We start from the raw sequence: 15,772 nt of genomic DNA on the forward strand, positions 1-15,772 counted from the left end.
GCAAAATAAACTAGAGTTAAATTTTGAAAATAAAAACGGAAAGGGGGTATTGGCGCCCGCAGGCAAATGCTTTTTAAGGATCAAAAAAGTAATTCGGAAAAAATATGAACTGAGATTACACAATTAAAACTGCAGTATGTATTCTAAAGAAAAATAAAATAAGGATAGTTAAATTATGATAAAAATATGTATTTTTGGTGGGATTTGTCTAATAATATTTAAAAATAGTGTCCACCAAAATAAATTACAGCTAAATTTTGAAAATAAAAATGGAAAGGGGGTATTGGCGCCCGCAGGCAAATGTTTTTTAAGGATCAAAAAAGTAATTCGGAAGAAATGTGAACTGAGAATACACAATTAAAACTGCAGTATGTATTCTAAAGAAAAATAAAAGAAGGATAATTAAATCATGATAAAATTATGGGTTTGTAGTGGCAAGTGGTTAATAAAGTTTAAAAATTGTGTCCTAAAAATAAACTTGAGATATATTTTTAAACTAAAAATGGAAAGGGGGTATTGGCGCCCGCAGGCAAATGTTTTTTAAGGATCAAAAAAGTAATTCGGAAAAAATATGAACTGAGAATACACAATGAAGACTGCATAATGTATTCTCACGAACAATAAATTAAGGACAAAGAACTCTTAATAAAATTATATTTGTTAGTTGCAAGTCGTTAAAATGTTTGAAAATCGTGTCCGCAAAAATAAACTAGAGCTAAATTTTGAAAATAAAAATGGAAAGGGTGTATTGGCGCCCGCAGGCGAATGTTTTTTAAGGATCAAAAAAGTAATTCGGAAAAAATATGAATTGAGAATACACAGTGAAGATTTTACATCGTATTCTCAAGAAAAATAATTGAAGGACTACTAATCATAATTAAATTATATTTTTGAGTTGCAAGTGGTTATAAAGTTTAAAAATTGTGTCAACCAAAATAAACTAGAGCTAAATTTTGAAAATAAAAAAGGAAAGGGGGTATTGGCATCCGAAGGCAAATGTTATTTAAGGATCAAAAAAGTAATTCGGAAAAAATATGATCTGAGAATACACAATTAAAACTGCAGTATGTATTCTAAAGAAAAATAAAGAAGGATAATTAAATCACGATAAAATTATGTTTTTTTAGTGGCAAGTGGTTAATAAAGTTTAAAAATTGTGTCCGAAAAATAAACATGAGCTATATTTTTAAACTAAAAATGGAAAGGGGGTATTGGCTTCCGCAGGAAAATATGTCTTAAGGATCAAAAAAGAAATTTGGAAAAAATTATAGTCTTTGAATACACAATGAAGACTGCATTATGTATTCTAAAGAAAACTAAAATAAGGATAATTAAATTATGATAAAAATATGTTTTTTTGGTGGGATATGTCTAATAATGTTTAAAAATTGTGACCACAAAAATAAAAAAGAGCTATATTTTAAAACTAAAAATGGAAAGGGGGTATTGGCGCCCGCAGGCAAATGATTTTTAAGGATCAAAAAAGAAATTTGGAAAAAATGTGAACATAGAATACACAATGAAGACTGCATAATGTATTCTCAAGAACAATAAATTAAGGACAAATAACTCATAATAAAATTATATTTGTTAGTTGCAAGTCGTTAAAAAGTTTGAAAATCGTGTCCGCAAAAATAAACTAGAGCTATATTTTGAAAATAAAAATGGAAAGGGGGTATTGGCGCCCGCAGGCAAATGTTTTTTAAGGATCAAAAAAGTAATTCGGAAAAAATATGAACTTAGAATACACAATTAAAACTGCAGTATGTATTCTAAAGAAAAATAAAAGAAGGATAATTAAATCATGATAAAATTATGGGTCTTAAGTGGCAAGTGATTAATAAAGTTTAAAAATTGTGTCCTAAAAATAAACTAGAGCTTTATTTTTAAACTAAAAATGGAAAGGGCGTATTGGCGCCCGCAGGCAAATGTTTTTTAAGGATCAAAAAAGTAATTCAGAAAAAATATGAACTTAGAATACACAATGAAGATTTTACTACGTATTCTAAAGAAAAATTATTGAAGGACTACTAACTCATAATTAAATTATATAATTGAGTTGCAAGTGTTTATAAAGTTTAAAAATTGTGTCCACCAAAATAATTTAGAGCTAAATTTTGAAAATAAAAATGGAAAGGGGGTATTGGCGCCCGCAGGCAAATGCTTTTTAAGGATCAAAAAAGTAATTCGGAAAAAATATGAACTGAGATTACACAATTAAAACTGCAGTATGTATTCTAAAGAAAAATAAAATAAGGATAGTTAAATTATGATAAAAATATGTATTTTTGGTGGGATTTGTCTAATAATATTTAAAAATAGTGTCCACCAAAATAAATTACAGCTAAATTTTGAAAATAAAAATGGAAAGGGGGTATTGGCGCCCGCAGGCAAATGTTTTTTAAGGATCAAAAAAGTAATTCGGAAGAAATGTGAACTGAGAATACACAATTAAAACTGCAGTATGTATTCTAAAGAAAAATAAAAGAAGGATAATTAAATCATGATAAAATTATGGGTTTGTAGTGGCAAGTGGTTAATAAAGTTTAAAAATTGTGTCCTAAAAATAAACTTGAGATATATTTTTAAACTAAAAATGGAAAGGGGGTATTGGCGCCCGCAGGCAAATGTTTTTTAAGGATCAAAAAAGTAATTCGGAAAAAATATGAACTGAGAATACACAATGAAGACTGCATAATGTATTCTCACGAACAATAAATTAAGGACAAAGAACTCTTAATAAAATTATATTTGTTAGTTGCAAGTCGTTAAAATGTTTGAAAATCATGTCCGCAAAAATAAACTAGAGCTAAATTTTGAAAATAAAAATGGAAAGGGTGTATTGGCGCCCGCAGGCGAATGTTTTTTAAGGATCAAAAAAGTAATTCGGAAAAAATATGAATTGAGAATACACAGTGAAGATTTTACATCGTATTCTCAAGAAAAATAATTGAAGGACTACTAATCATAATTAAATTATATTTTTGAGTTGCAAGTGGTTATAAAGTTTAAAAATTGTGTCAACCAAAATAAACTAGAGCTAAATTTTGAAAATAAAAAAGGAAAGGGGGTATTGGCATCCGAAGGCAAATGTTATTTAAGGATCAAAAAAGTAATTCGGAAAAAATATGATCTGAGAATACACAATTAAAACTGCAGTATGTATTCTAAAGAAAAATAAAGAAGGATAATTAAATCACGATAAAATTATGTTTTTTTAGTGGCAAGTGGTTAATAAAGTTTAAAAATTGTGTCCGAAAAATAAACATGAGCTATATTTTTAAACTAAAAATGGAAAGGGGGTATTGGCTTCCGCAGGAAAATATGTCTTAAGGATCAAAAAAGAAATTTGGAAAAAATTATAGTCTTTGAATACACAATGAAGACTGCATTATGTATTCTAAAGAAAACTAAAATAAGGATAATTAAATTATGATAAAAATATGTTTTTTTGGTGGGATATGTCTAATAATGTTTAAAAATTGTGACCACAAAAATAAAAAAGAGCTATATTTTAAAACTAAAAATGGAAAGGGGGTATTGGCGCCCGCAGGCAAATGATTTTTAAGGATCAAAAAAGAAATTTGGAAAAAATGTGAACATAGAATACACAATGAAGACTGCATAATGTATTCTCAAGAACAATAAATTAAGGACAAATAACTCATAATAAAATTATATTTGTTAGTTGCAAGTCGTTAAAAAGTTTGAAAATCGTGTCCGCAAAAATAAACTAGAGCTATATTTTGAAAATAAAAATGGAAAGGGGGTATTGGCTCCCGCAGGCAAATGTTTTTTAAGGATCAAAAAAGTAATTCGGAAAAAATATGAACTTAGAATACACAATTAAAACTGCAGTATGTATTCTAAAGAAAAATAAAAGAAGGATAATTAAATCATGATAAAATTATGGGTCTTTAGTGGCAAGTGATTAATAAAGTTTAAAAATTGTGTCCTAAAAATAAACTTGAGCTATATTTTTAAACTAAAAATGGAAAGGGGGTATTGGCGCCCGCAGGCAAATGATTTTTAAGGATCAAAAAAGAAATTTGGAAAAAATGTGAACATAGAATACACAATGAAGACTGCATAATGTATTCTCACGAACAATAAATTAAGGACAAATAACTCATAATAAAATTATAATTTGTTAGTTGCAAGTCGTTAAAAAGTTTGTAAATCGTGTCCGCAAAAATAAACTAGAGCTTTATTTTTAAACTAAAAATGGAAAGGGCGTATTGGCGCCCGCAGGCAAATGTTTTTTAAGGATCAAAAAAGTAATTCAGAAAAAATATGAACTTAGAATACACAATGAAGATTTTACTACGTATTCTAAAGAAAAATTATTGAAGGACTACTAACTCATAATTAAATTATATTTTTGAGTTGCAAGTGTTTATAAAGTTTAAAAATTGTGTCCACCAAAATAATTTAGAGCTAAATTTTGAAAATAAAAATGGAAAGGGGTATATTGGCGCCCGCAGGCAAATGTTTTTTAAGGATCAAAAAAGTAATTCGGAAAAAATATGAACTTAGAATACACAATTAAAACTGCAGTATGTATTCTAAAGAAAAATAAAAGAAGGATAATTAAATCATGATAAAATTATGGTTTTTTAGTGGCAAGTGGTTAATATAGTTTAAAAATTGTGTCCTAAAAATAAACATGAGCTATATTTTTAAACTAAAAATGGAAAGTGGGTATTGGCGCGCGCAGGCAAATGTTTTTTAAGGATCAAAAAAGTAATTCGGAAAAAATATGAATTGAGAATACACAATTAAAACTGCAGTATGTATTCTAAAGAAAAATAAAAGAAGGATAATTAAATCATGATATAATTATATTTTTTAGTGGAACGTGGCTAATAAAGTTTAAAAATTGTGTCCTCAAAAATAATCTAGAACTATATTTTGAAAATAAAAATGGAAAGGGGGTATTGGCGACCGCAGGCATGTGGTTTTTAAGGATCAAAAAAGAGATTGGGAAAAAATTTAGTCTTGGAATACACTATGAAGACTGCATTATGTATTCTAAATAAAAATAAAATAAGGATAGTTAAATTATGATAAAAATATGTATTTTTAGTGGGCTTTGTCTAATAATATTTAAAAATAGTGTCCACAAAAATAAACAAGAGCTATATTTATAAACTAAAAATGGAAAGGGGGTATTGGCGCCCGCAGTCAAATGTTTTTTAAGGATCAAAAAAGTAATTCGGAAAAAATATGAACTGAGAATACACAATTAAAACTGCAGTATGTATTCTAAAGAAAAATAAAAGAAGGATAATTAAATCATGATAAAATTATGGTTTTTTAGTGGCAAGTGGTTAATATAGTTTAAAAATTGTGTCCTAAAAATAAACATGAGCTATATTTTTAAACTAAAAATGGAAAGGGGGTATTGGCGCCCGCAGGCAAATTTTTTTTAAGGATCAAAAAAGTATTTCGGAAAAAATATGAACTTAGAATACACAATGAAGACTGCACTATGTATTCTCAAGCAAAATTAATTAAATAAAATATAATTATGTTTTTTAGTAGAACGTGGCTAATAAAGTTTAAAAATTGTGTACACAAATTTAAACTACAGCTATATTTTGAAAATAAAAATGGAAACGGGGTATTGGCTTCCGCAGGAAAATATGTCTTAAGGATCAAAAAAGAAATTTGGAAAAAATTATAGTCTTTGAATACACAATGAAGACTGCATTATGTATTCTAAAGAAAACTAAAAGAAGGATAATTAAATTATGATAAAAATATGTTTTTTTGGTGGGATTAGTCTAATAATGTTTAAAAATTGTGACCACAAAAATAAAAAAGAGCTATATTTTTAAACTAAAAATGGAAATGGGGTATTGGCGCCCGCAGGCAAATGATTTTTAAGGATCAAAAAATAAATTTGGAAAAAATGTGAACATAGAATATACAATGAAGACTGCATAATGTATTCTCAAGAACAATAAATTAAGGACAACTAACTCATAATAAAATTATATTTGTTAGTTGCAAGTCGTTAAAAAGTTTGAAAATCGTGTCCGCAAAAATAAACTAGAGCTATATTTTGAAAATAAAAATGGAAAGGGGGTATTGGCGCCCGCAGGCAAATGTTTTTAAGGATCAAAAAAGTAATTCGGAAAAAATATGAATTGAGAATACACAATTAAAACTGCAGTATGTATTCTAAAGAAAAATAAAAGAAGGATAATTAAATCATGATAAAATTATGTTTTTTAAGTGGCAAGTGGTTAATAAAGTTTAAAAATTGTGTCCACAAAAATAAATTAGATCTATATTTTTAAAATAAAAATGGAAAGGGGCATTGGCGCCCGCAGGCAAATAATTTTTTAGGGTCAAAATAGAATTTGGAAAAATATGATCTGAGAATACACAGTGAAGACTGCACTATGTATTCTAAAGAAAAATAAAAGAAGGATAATTAATTCATTATAAAATTATGTTTTTAAGTTGCAAGGGGTTCATAAGGTTTAAAAATTGTGTCCAGCAAATAAACTAGAGCTAAATTTTGAAACTAAAAATGGAAAGGGGGTATTGGCGCCCGCAGGCAATTTTTTTTTAAGGATCAAAAAAGTATTTCGGAAAAAATATGAACAAAGAATACACAATGAAGACTGCACTATGTATTCTCAAGCAAAATTAATTAAATAAAATATAATTAAATCATGATATAATTATGTTTTTTAGTAGAACGTGGCTAATAAAGTTTAAAAATTGTGTACACAAATTTAAACTACAGCTATATTTTGAAAATAAAAATGGAAAGGGGGTATTGGCTTCCGCAGGAAAATATGTCTTAAGGATCAAAAAAGAAATTTGGAAAAAGTTATAGTCTTTGAATACACAATGAAGACTGCATTATGTATTCTAAAGAAAAATAAAAGATGGATAATTAAATCATGATAAAATTATGGTTTTTTAGTGGCAAGTGGTTAATATAGTTTAAAAATTGTGTCCTAAAAATAAACATGAGCTATATTTTTAAACTAAAAATGGAAAGTGGGTATTGGCGCGCGCAGGCAAATGTTTTTTAAGGATCAAAAAAGTAATTCGGAAAAAATATGAATTGAGAATACACAATTAAAACTGCAGTATGTATTCTAAAGAAAAATAAAAGAAGGATAATTAAATCATGATATAATTATATTTTTTAGTGGAACGTGGCTAATAAAGTTTAAAAATTGTGTCCTCAAAAATAATCTAGAACTATATTTTGAAAATAAAAATGGAAAGGGGGTATTGGCGACCGCAGGCAAGTGGTTTTTAAGGATCAAAAAAGAGATTGGGAAAAATTTTAGTCATGGAATACACTATGAAGACTGCATTATGTATTCTAAATAAAAATAAAATAAGGATAGTTAAATTATGATAAAAATATGTATTTTTAGTGGGATTTGTCTAATAATATTTAAAAATAGTGTCCACAAAAATAAACAAGAGCTATATTTATAAACTAAAAATGGAAAGGTGGTATTGGCGCCCGCAGTCAAATGTTTTTTAAGGATCAAAAAAGTAATTCGGAAAAAATGTGATCATAGAATACACAATGAAGACTGCATAATGTATTCTCACCAACAATAAATTAAGGACAAATAACTCATAATAAAATTATATTTTTGAGTTGCAAGTGTTTATAAAGTTTAAAAATTGTGTCCACCAAAATAAATTAGAGCTAAATTTTGAAAATAAAAATGGAAAGGGGGTATTGGCGCCCGCAGGCAAATGTTTTTTAAGGATCAAAAAAAGTAATTCGGAAAAAATATGAACTGAGAATACACAATTAAAACTGCAGTATGTATTCTAAAGAAAAATAAAAGAAGGATAATTAAATCATGATAAAATTATGGGTTTTTAGTGGCAAGTGGTTAATAAAGTTTAAAAATTGTGTCCTAAAAATAAACTTGAGATATATTTTTAAACTAAAAATGGAAAGGGGGTATTGGCGCCCTCAGGCAAATGATTTTTAAGGATCAAAAAAGAAATTTGGAAAAAATGTGAATATAGAATACACAATGAAGACTGCACTATGTATTCTCAAGCAAAATTAATTAAATAAAATATAATTAAATCATGATATAATTATGTTTTTTAGTAGAACGTGGCTAATAAAGTTTAAAAATTGTGTACACAAATTTAAACTACAGCTATATTTTGAAAATAAAAATGGAAAGGGGGTATTGGCTTCCGCAGGAAAATATGTCTTAAGGATCAAAAAAGAAATTTGGAAAAAATTATAGTCTTTGAATACACAATGAAGACTGCATTATGTATTCTAAAGAAAACTAAAAGAAGGATAATTAAATTATGATAAAAATATGTTTTTTTGGTGGGATTAGTCTAATAATGTTTAAAAATTGTGACCACAAAAATAAAAAAGAGCTATATTTTTAAACTAAAAATGGAAAGGGGGTATTGGCGCCCGCAGGCAAATGATTTTTAAGGATCAAAAAAGAAATTTGGAAAAAATGTGAACATAGAATACACAATGAAGACAGCATAATGTATTCTCAAGAACATTAAATTAATGACAAATAACTCATAATAAAATTATATTTGTTAGTTGCAAGTCGTTAAAAAGTATGAAAATCGTGTCCACAAAAATAAACTAGAGCTATATTTTGAAAATAAAAATGGAAAGGGGGTATTGGCGCCCGCAGGCAAATGTTTTTTAAGGATCAAAAAAGTAATTCGGAAAAAATATGAATTGAGAATACACAATTAAAACTGCAGTATGTATTCTAAAGAAAAATAAAAGAAGGATAATTAAATCATGATATAATTATATTTTTTAGTGGAACGTGGCTAATAAAGTTTAAAAATTGTGTCCTCAAAAATAATCTAGAACTATATTTTGAAAATAAAAATGGAAAGGGGGTATTGGCGACCGCAGGCAAGTGGTTTTTAAGGATCAAAAAAGAGATTGGGAAAAATTTTAGTCATGGAATACACTATGAAGACTGCATTATGTATTCTAAATAAAAATAAAATAAGGATAGTTAAATTATGATAAAAATATGTATTTTTAGTGGGATTTGTCTAATAATATTTAAAAATAGTGTCCACAAAAATAAACAAGAGCTATATTTATAAACTAAAAATGGAAAGGTGGTATTGGCGCCCGCAGTCAAATGTTTTTTAAGGATCAAAAAAGTAATTCGGAAAAAATGTGATCATAGAATACACAATGAAGACTGCATAATGTATTCTCACCAACAATAAATTAAGGACAAATAACTCATAATAAAATTATATTTTTGAGTTGCAAGTGTTTATAAAGTTTAAAAATTGTGTCCACCAAAATAAATTAGAGCTAAATTTTGAAAATAAAAATGGAAAGGGGGTATTGGCGCCCGCAGGCAAATGTTTTTTAAGGATCAAAAAAGTATTTCGGAAAAAATATGAACTTAGAATACACAATGAAGACTGCACTATGTATTCTCAAGCAAAATTAATTAAATAAAATATAATTATGTTTTTTAGTAGAACGTGGCTAATAAAGTTTAAAAATTGTGTACACAAATTTAAACTACAGCTATATTTTGAAAATAAAAATGGAAAGGGGGTATTGGCTTCCGCAGGAAAATATGTCTTAAGGATCAAAAAAGAAATTTGGAAAAAATTATAGTCTTTGAATACACAATGAAGACTGCATTATGTATTCTAAAGAAAACTAAAAGAAGGATAATTAAATTATGATAAAAATATGTTTTTTTGGTGGGATTAGTCTAATAATGTTTAAAAATTGTGACCACAAAAATAAAAAAGAGCTATATTTTTAAACTAAAAATGGAAAGGGGGTATTGGCGCCCGCAGGCAAATGATTTTTAAGGATCAAAAAAGAAATTTGGAAAAAATGTGAACATAGAATACACAATGAAGACAGCATAATGTATTCTCAAGAACAATAAATTAATGACAAATAACTCATAATAAAATTATATTTGTTAGTTGCAAGTCGTTAAAAAGTATGAAAATCGTGTCCGCAAAAATAAACTAGAGCTATATTTTGAAAATAAAAATGGAAAGGGGGTATTGGCGCCCGCAGGCAAATGTTTTTTAAGGATCAAAAAAGTAATTCGGAAAAAATATGAACTTAGAATACACAATGAAGATTTTACTACTTATTCTCAAGAAAAATTATTGAAGGACTACTAACTCATAATTAAATTATATTTTTGAGTTGCAAGTGTTTATAAAGTTTAAAATTTGTGTCCACCAAAATAAATTAGAGCTAAATTTTGAAAATAAAAATGGAAAGGGGGTATTGGCGCCCGCAGGCAAATGTTTTTTAAGGATCAAAAAAAGTAATTCGGAAAAAATATGAACTGAGAATACACAATTAAAACTTCAGTATGTATTCTAAAGAAAAATAAAAGAAGGATAATTAAATCAAGATAAAATTATGGGTTTTTAGTGGCAAGTGGTTAATAAAGTTTAAAAATTGTGTCCTAAAAATAAACTTGAGCTATATTTTTGAACTAAAAATGGAAAGGGGGTATTGGCGCCCGCAGGCAAATGATTTTTAAGGATCAAAAAAGAAATTTGGAAAAAATGTGAACATAGAATATACAATGAAGACTGCATAATGTATTCTCAAGTACAATAAATTAAGGACAACTAACTCATAATAAAATTATATTTGTTAGTTGCAAGTCGTTAAAAAGTTTGAAAATCGTGTCCGCAAAAATAAACTAGAGCTATATTTCGAAAATAAAAATGGAAAGGGGGTATTGGCGCCCGCAGGCAAATGTTTTTTAAGGATCAAAAAAGTAATTCGGAAAAAATATGAACTTAGAATACACAATGAAGATATTACTACGTATTCTCAAGAAAAATTATTGAAGGACTACTAACTCATAATTAAATTATATTTTTGGGTTGCAAGTGGTTATAAAGTTTAAAAATCGTGTCCAACAAAATAAACTAGAGCTAAATTATGAATATAAAAATGGAAAGGGGGTATTGGCGCCCGCAGGCAAATGTTTTTTAAGGATCAAAAAAGTAATTCGGAAAAAATATGAATTGAGAATACACAATTAAAACTGCAGTATGTATTCTAAAGAAAAATAAAAGAAGGATAATTAAATCATGATAAAATTATGTTTTTTTAGTGGCAAGTGGTTAATAAAGTTTAAAAATTGTGTCCACAAAAATAAATTAGATCTATATTTTTAAAATAAAAATGGAAAGGGGCATTGGCGCCTGCAGGCAAATAATTTTTTAGGGTCAAAATAGAATTTGGAAAAATATGATCTGAGAATACACAGTGAAGACTGCACTATGTATTCTAAAGAAAAATAAAAGAAGGATAATTAATTCATTATAAAATTATGTTTTTAAGTTGCAAGGGGTTTATAAGGTTTAAAAATTGTGTCCAGCAAATAAACTAGAGCTAAATTTTGAAACTAAAAATGGAAAGGGGGTATTGGCGCCCGCAGGCAAATTTTTTTTAAGGATCAAAAAAGTATTTCGGAAAAAATATGAACTTAGAATACACAATGAAGACTGCACTATGTATTCTCAAGCAAAATTAATGAAATAAAATATAATTAAATCATGATATAATTATGTTTTTTAGTGGAACGTGGCTAATAAAGGTTAAAAATTGTGTCCACAACTTTAACCTAGAGCTATATTTTGAAAATAAAATTCGAAAGGGGGAATTGGCACCCGCAGGCAAATGATTTATAAGGATCAAAAAATAAATTTGGAAAAATTATAATTTTTAAAAACACAATGAAGACTGCACTATGTATTCTCAAGCAAAATTAATTAAATAAAATATAATTAAATCATGATATAATTACGTTTTTTAGTGGAACGTGGCTAATAAAGTTTAAAAATTGTGTACACAAATTTAAACTACAGCTATATTTTTAAACTAAAAATGGAAAGGGGGTATTGGCGCCCGCAGGCAAATTTTTTTTAAGGATCAAAAAAGTATTTCGGAAAAAATATGAACTTAGAATACACAATGAAGACTGCACTATGTATTCTCAAGCAAAATTAATTAAATAAAATATAATTATGTTTTTTAGTAGAACGTGGCTAATAAAGTTTAAAAATTGTGTACACAAATTTAAACTACAGCTATATTTTGAAAATAAAAATGGAAAGGGGGTATTGGCTTCCGCAGGAAAATATGTCTTAAGGATCAAAAAAGAAATTTGGAAAAAATTATAGTCTTTGAATACACAATGAAGACTGCATTATGTATTCTAAAGAAAACTAAAAGAAGGATAATTAAATTATGATAAAAATATGTTTTTTTGGTGGGATTAGTCTAATAATGTTTAAAAATTGTGACCACAAAAATAAAAAAGAGCTATATTTTTAAACTAAAAATGGAAAGGGGGTATTGGCGCCCGCAGGCAAATGATTTTTAAGGATCAAAAAAGAAATTTGGAAAAAATGTGAACATAGAATACACAATGAAGACAGCATAATGTATTCTCAAGAACAATAAATTAATGACAAATAACTCAAAATAAAATTATATTTGTTAGTTGCAAGTCGTTAAAAAGTATGAAAATCGTGTCCGCAAAAATAAACTAGAGCTATATTTTGAAAATAAAAATGGAAAGGGGGTATTGGCGCCCGCAGGCAAATGTTTTTTAAGGATCAAAAAAGTAATTCGGAAAAAATATGAACTTAGAATACACAATGAAGATTTTACTACTTATTCTCAAGAAAAATTATTGAAGGACTACTAACTCATAATTAAATTATATTTTTGAGTTGCAAGTGTTTATAAAGTTTAAAATTTGTGTCCACCAAAATAAATTAGAGCTAAATTTTGAAAATAAAAATGGAAAGGGGGTATTGGCGCCCGCAGGCAAATGTTTTTTAAGGATCAAAAAAAGTAATTCGGAAAAAATATGAACTGAGAATACACAATTAAAACTTCAGTATGTATTCTAAAGAAAAATAAAAGAAGGATAATTAAATCAAGATAAAATTATGGGTTTTTAGTGGCAAGTGGTTAATAAAGTTTAAAAATTGTGTCCTAAAAATAAACTTGAGCTATATTTTTGAACTAAAAATGGAAAGGGGGTATTGGCGCCCGCAGGCAAATGATTTTTAAGGATCAAAAAAGAAATTTGGAAAAAATGTGAACATAGAATATACAATGAAGACTGCATAATGTATTCTCAAGAACAATAAATTAAGGACAACTAACTCATAATAAAATTATATTTGTTAGTTGCAAGTCGTTATAAAGTTTGAAAATCGTGTCCGCAAAAATAAACTAGAACTATATTTCGAAAATAAAAATGGAAAGGGGGTATTGGCGCCCGCAGGCAAATGTTTTTTAAGGATCAAAAAAGTAATTCGGAAAAAATATGAACTTAGAATACACAATGAAGATATTACTACGTATTCTCAAGAAAAATTATTGAAGGACTACTAACTCATAATTAAATTATATTTTTGGGTTGCAAGTGGTTATAAAGTTTAAAAATCGTGTCCAACAAAATAAACTAGAGCTAAATTATGAATATAAAAATGGAAAGGGGGTATTGGCGCCCGCAGGCAAATGTTTTTTAAGGATCAAAAAAGTAATTCGGAAAAAATATGAACTTAGAATACACAATGAAGACTGCACTATGTATTCTCAAGCAAAATTAATTAAATAAAATATAATTAAATCATGATATAATTATGTTTTTTAGTAGAACGTGGCTAATAAAGTTTAAAAATTGTGTACACAAATTTAAACTACAGCTATATTTTGAAAATAAAAATGGAAAGGGGGTATTGGCTTCCGCAGGAAAATATGTCTTAAGGATCAAAAAAGAAATTTGGAAAAAGTTATAGTCTTTGAATACACAATGAAGACTGCATTATGTATTCTAAATAAAAATAAAATAAGGATAGTTAAATTATGATAAAAATATGTATTTTTAGTGGGATTTGTCTAATAATATTTAAAAATAGTGTCCACAAAAATAAACAAGAGCTATATTTATAAACTAAAAATGGAAAGGGGGTATTGGCGCCCGCAGTCAAATGTTTTTTAAGGATCAAAAAAGTAATTCGGAAAAAATGTGAACATAGAATACACAATGAAGACTGCATAATGTATTCTCACGAACAATAAATTAAGGACAAATAACTCATAATAAAATTATATTTTTGAGTTGCAAGTGTTTATAAAGTTTAAAAATTGTGTCCACCAAAATAAATTAGAGCTAAATTTTGAAAATAAAAATGGAAAGGGGGTATTGGCGCCCGCAGGCAAATGTTTTTTAAGGATCAAAAAAAGTAATTCGGAAAAAATATGAACTGAGAATACACAATTAAAACTGCAGTATGTATTCTAAAGAAAAATAAAAGAAGGATAATTAAATCATGATAAAATTATGGGTTTTTAGTGGCAAGTGGTTAATAAAGTTTAAAAATTGTGTCCTAAAAATAAACTTGAGATATATTTTTAAACTAAAAATGGAAAGGGGGTATTGGCGCCCTCAGGCAAATGATTTTTAAGGATCAAAAAAGAAATTTGGAAAAAATGTGAATATAGAATACACAATGAAGACTGCACTATGTATTCTCAAGCAAAATTAATTAAATAAAATATAATTAAATCATGATATAATTATGTTTTTTAGTAGAACGTGGCTAATAAAGTTTAAAAATTGTGTACACAAATTTAAACTTCAGCTATATTTTGAAAATAAAAATGGAAAGGGGGTATTGGCTTCCGCAGGAAAATATGTCTTAAGGATCAAAAAAGTAATTCGGAAAAAATATGAATTGAGAATACACAATTAAAACTGCAGTATGTATTCTAAAGAAAAATAAAAGAAGGATAATTAAATCATGATAAAATTATGTTTTTTTAGTGGCAAGTGGTTAATAAAGTTTAAAAATTGTGTCCACAAAAATAAATTAGATCTATATTTTTAAAATAAAAATGGAAAGGGGCATTGGCGCCCGCAGGCAAATAATTTTTTAGGGTCAAAATAGAATTTGGAAAAATATGATCTGAGAATACACAGTGAAGACTGCACTATGTATTCTAAAGAAAAATAAAAGAAGGATAATTAATTCATTATAAAATTATGTTTTTAAGTTGCAAGGGGTTTATAAGGTTTAAAAATTGTGTCCAGCAAATAAACTAGAGCTAAATTTTGAAACTAAAAATGGAAAGGGGGTATTGGCGCCCGCAGGCAAATTTTTTTTAAGGATCAAAAAAGTATATCGGAAAAAATATGAACTTAGAATACACAATGAAGACTGCACTATGTATTCTCAAGCAAAATTAATGAAATAAAATATAATTAAATCATGATATAATTATGTTTTTTAGTGGAACGTGGCTAATAAAGGTTAAAAATTGTGTCCACAACTTTAACCTAGAGCTATATTTTGAAAATAAAATTCGAAAGGGGGAATTGGCACCCGCAGGCAAATGATTTATAAGGATCAAAAAATAAATTTGGAAAAATTATAATTTTTAAAAACACAATGAAGACTGCACTATGTATTCTCAAGCAAAATTAATTAAATAAAATATAATTAAATCATGATATAATTATGTTTTTTAGTAGAACGTGGCTAATAAAGTTTAAAAATTGTGTACACAAATTTAAACTACAGCTATATTTTGAAAATAAAAATGGAAAGGGAATACCCCCTAACCTAACCTTCCGCAGGAAAATATGTCTTAAGGATCAAAAAAGAAATTTGGAAAAAGTTATAGTCTTTGAATACATAATGAAGACTGCATTATGTATTCTAAAGAAAA

This window comes from Diuraphis noxia, unplaced genomic scaffold, assembly GCF_037042655.1.
Source record: "Diuraphis noxia isolate RWA-SAM2 unplaced genomic scaffold, SU_Dnox_SAM2 contig0005, whole genome shotgun sequence".
Taxonomy (NCBI): domain Eukaryota; kingdom Metazoa; phylum Arthropoda; class Insecta; order Hemiptera; family Aphididae; genus Diuraphis; species Diuraphis noxia.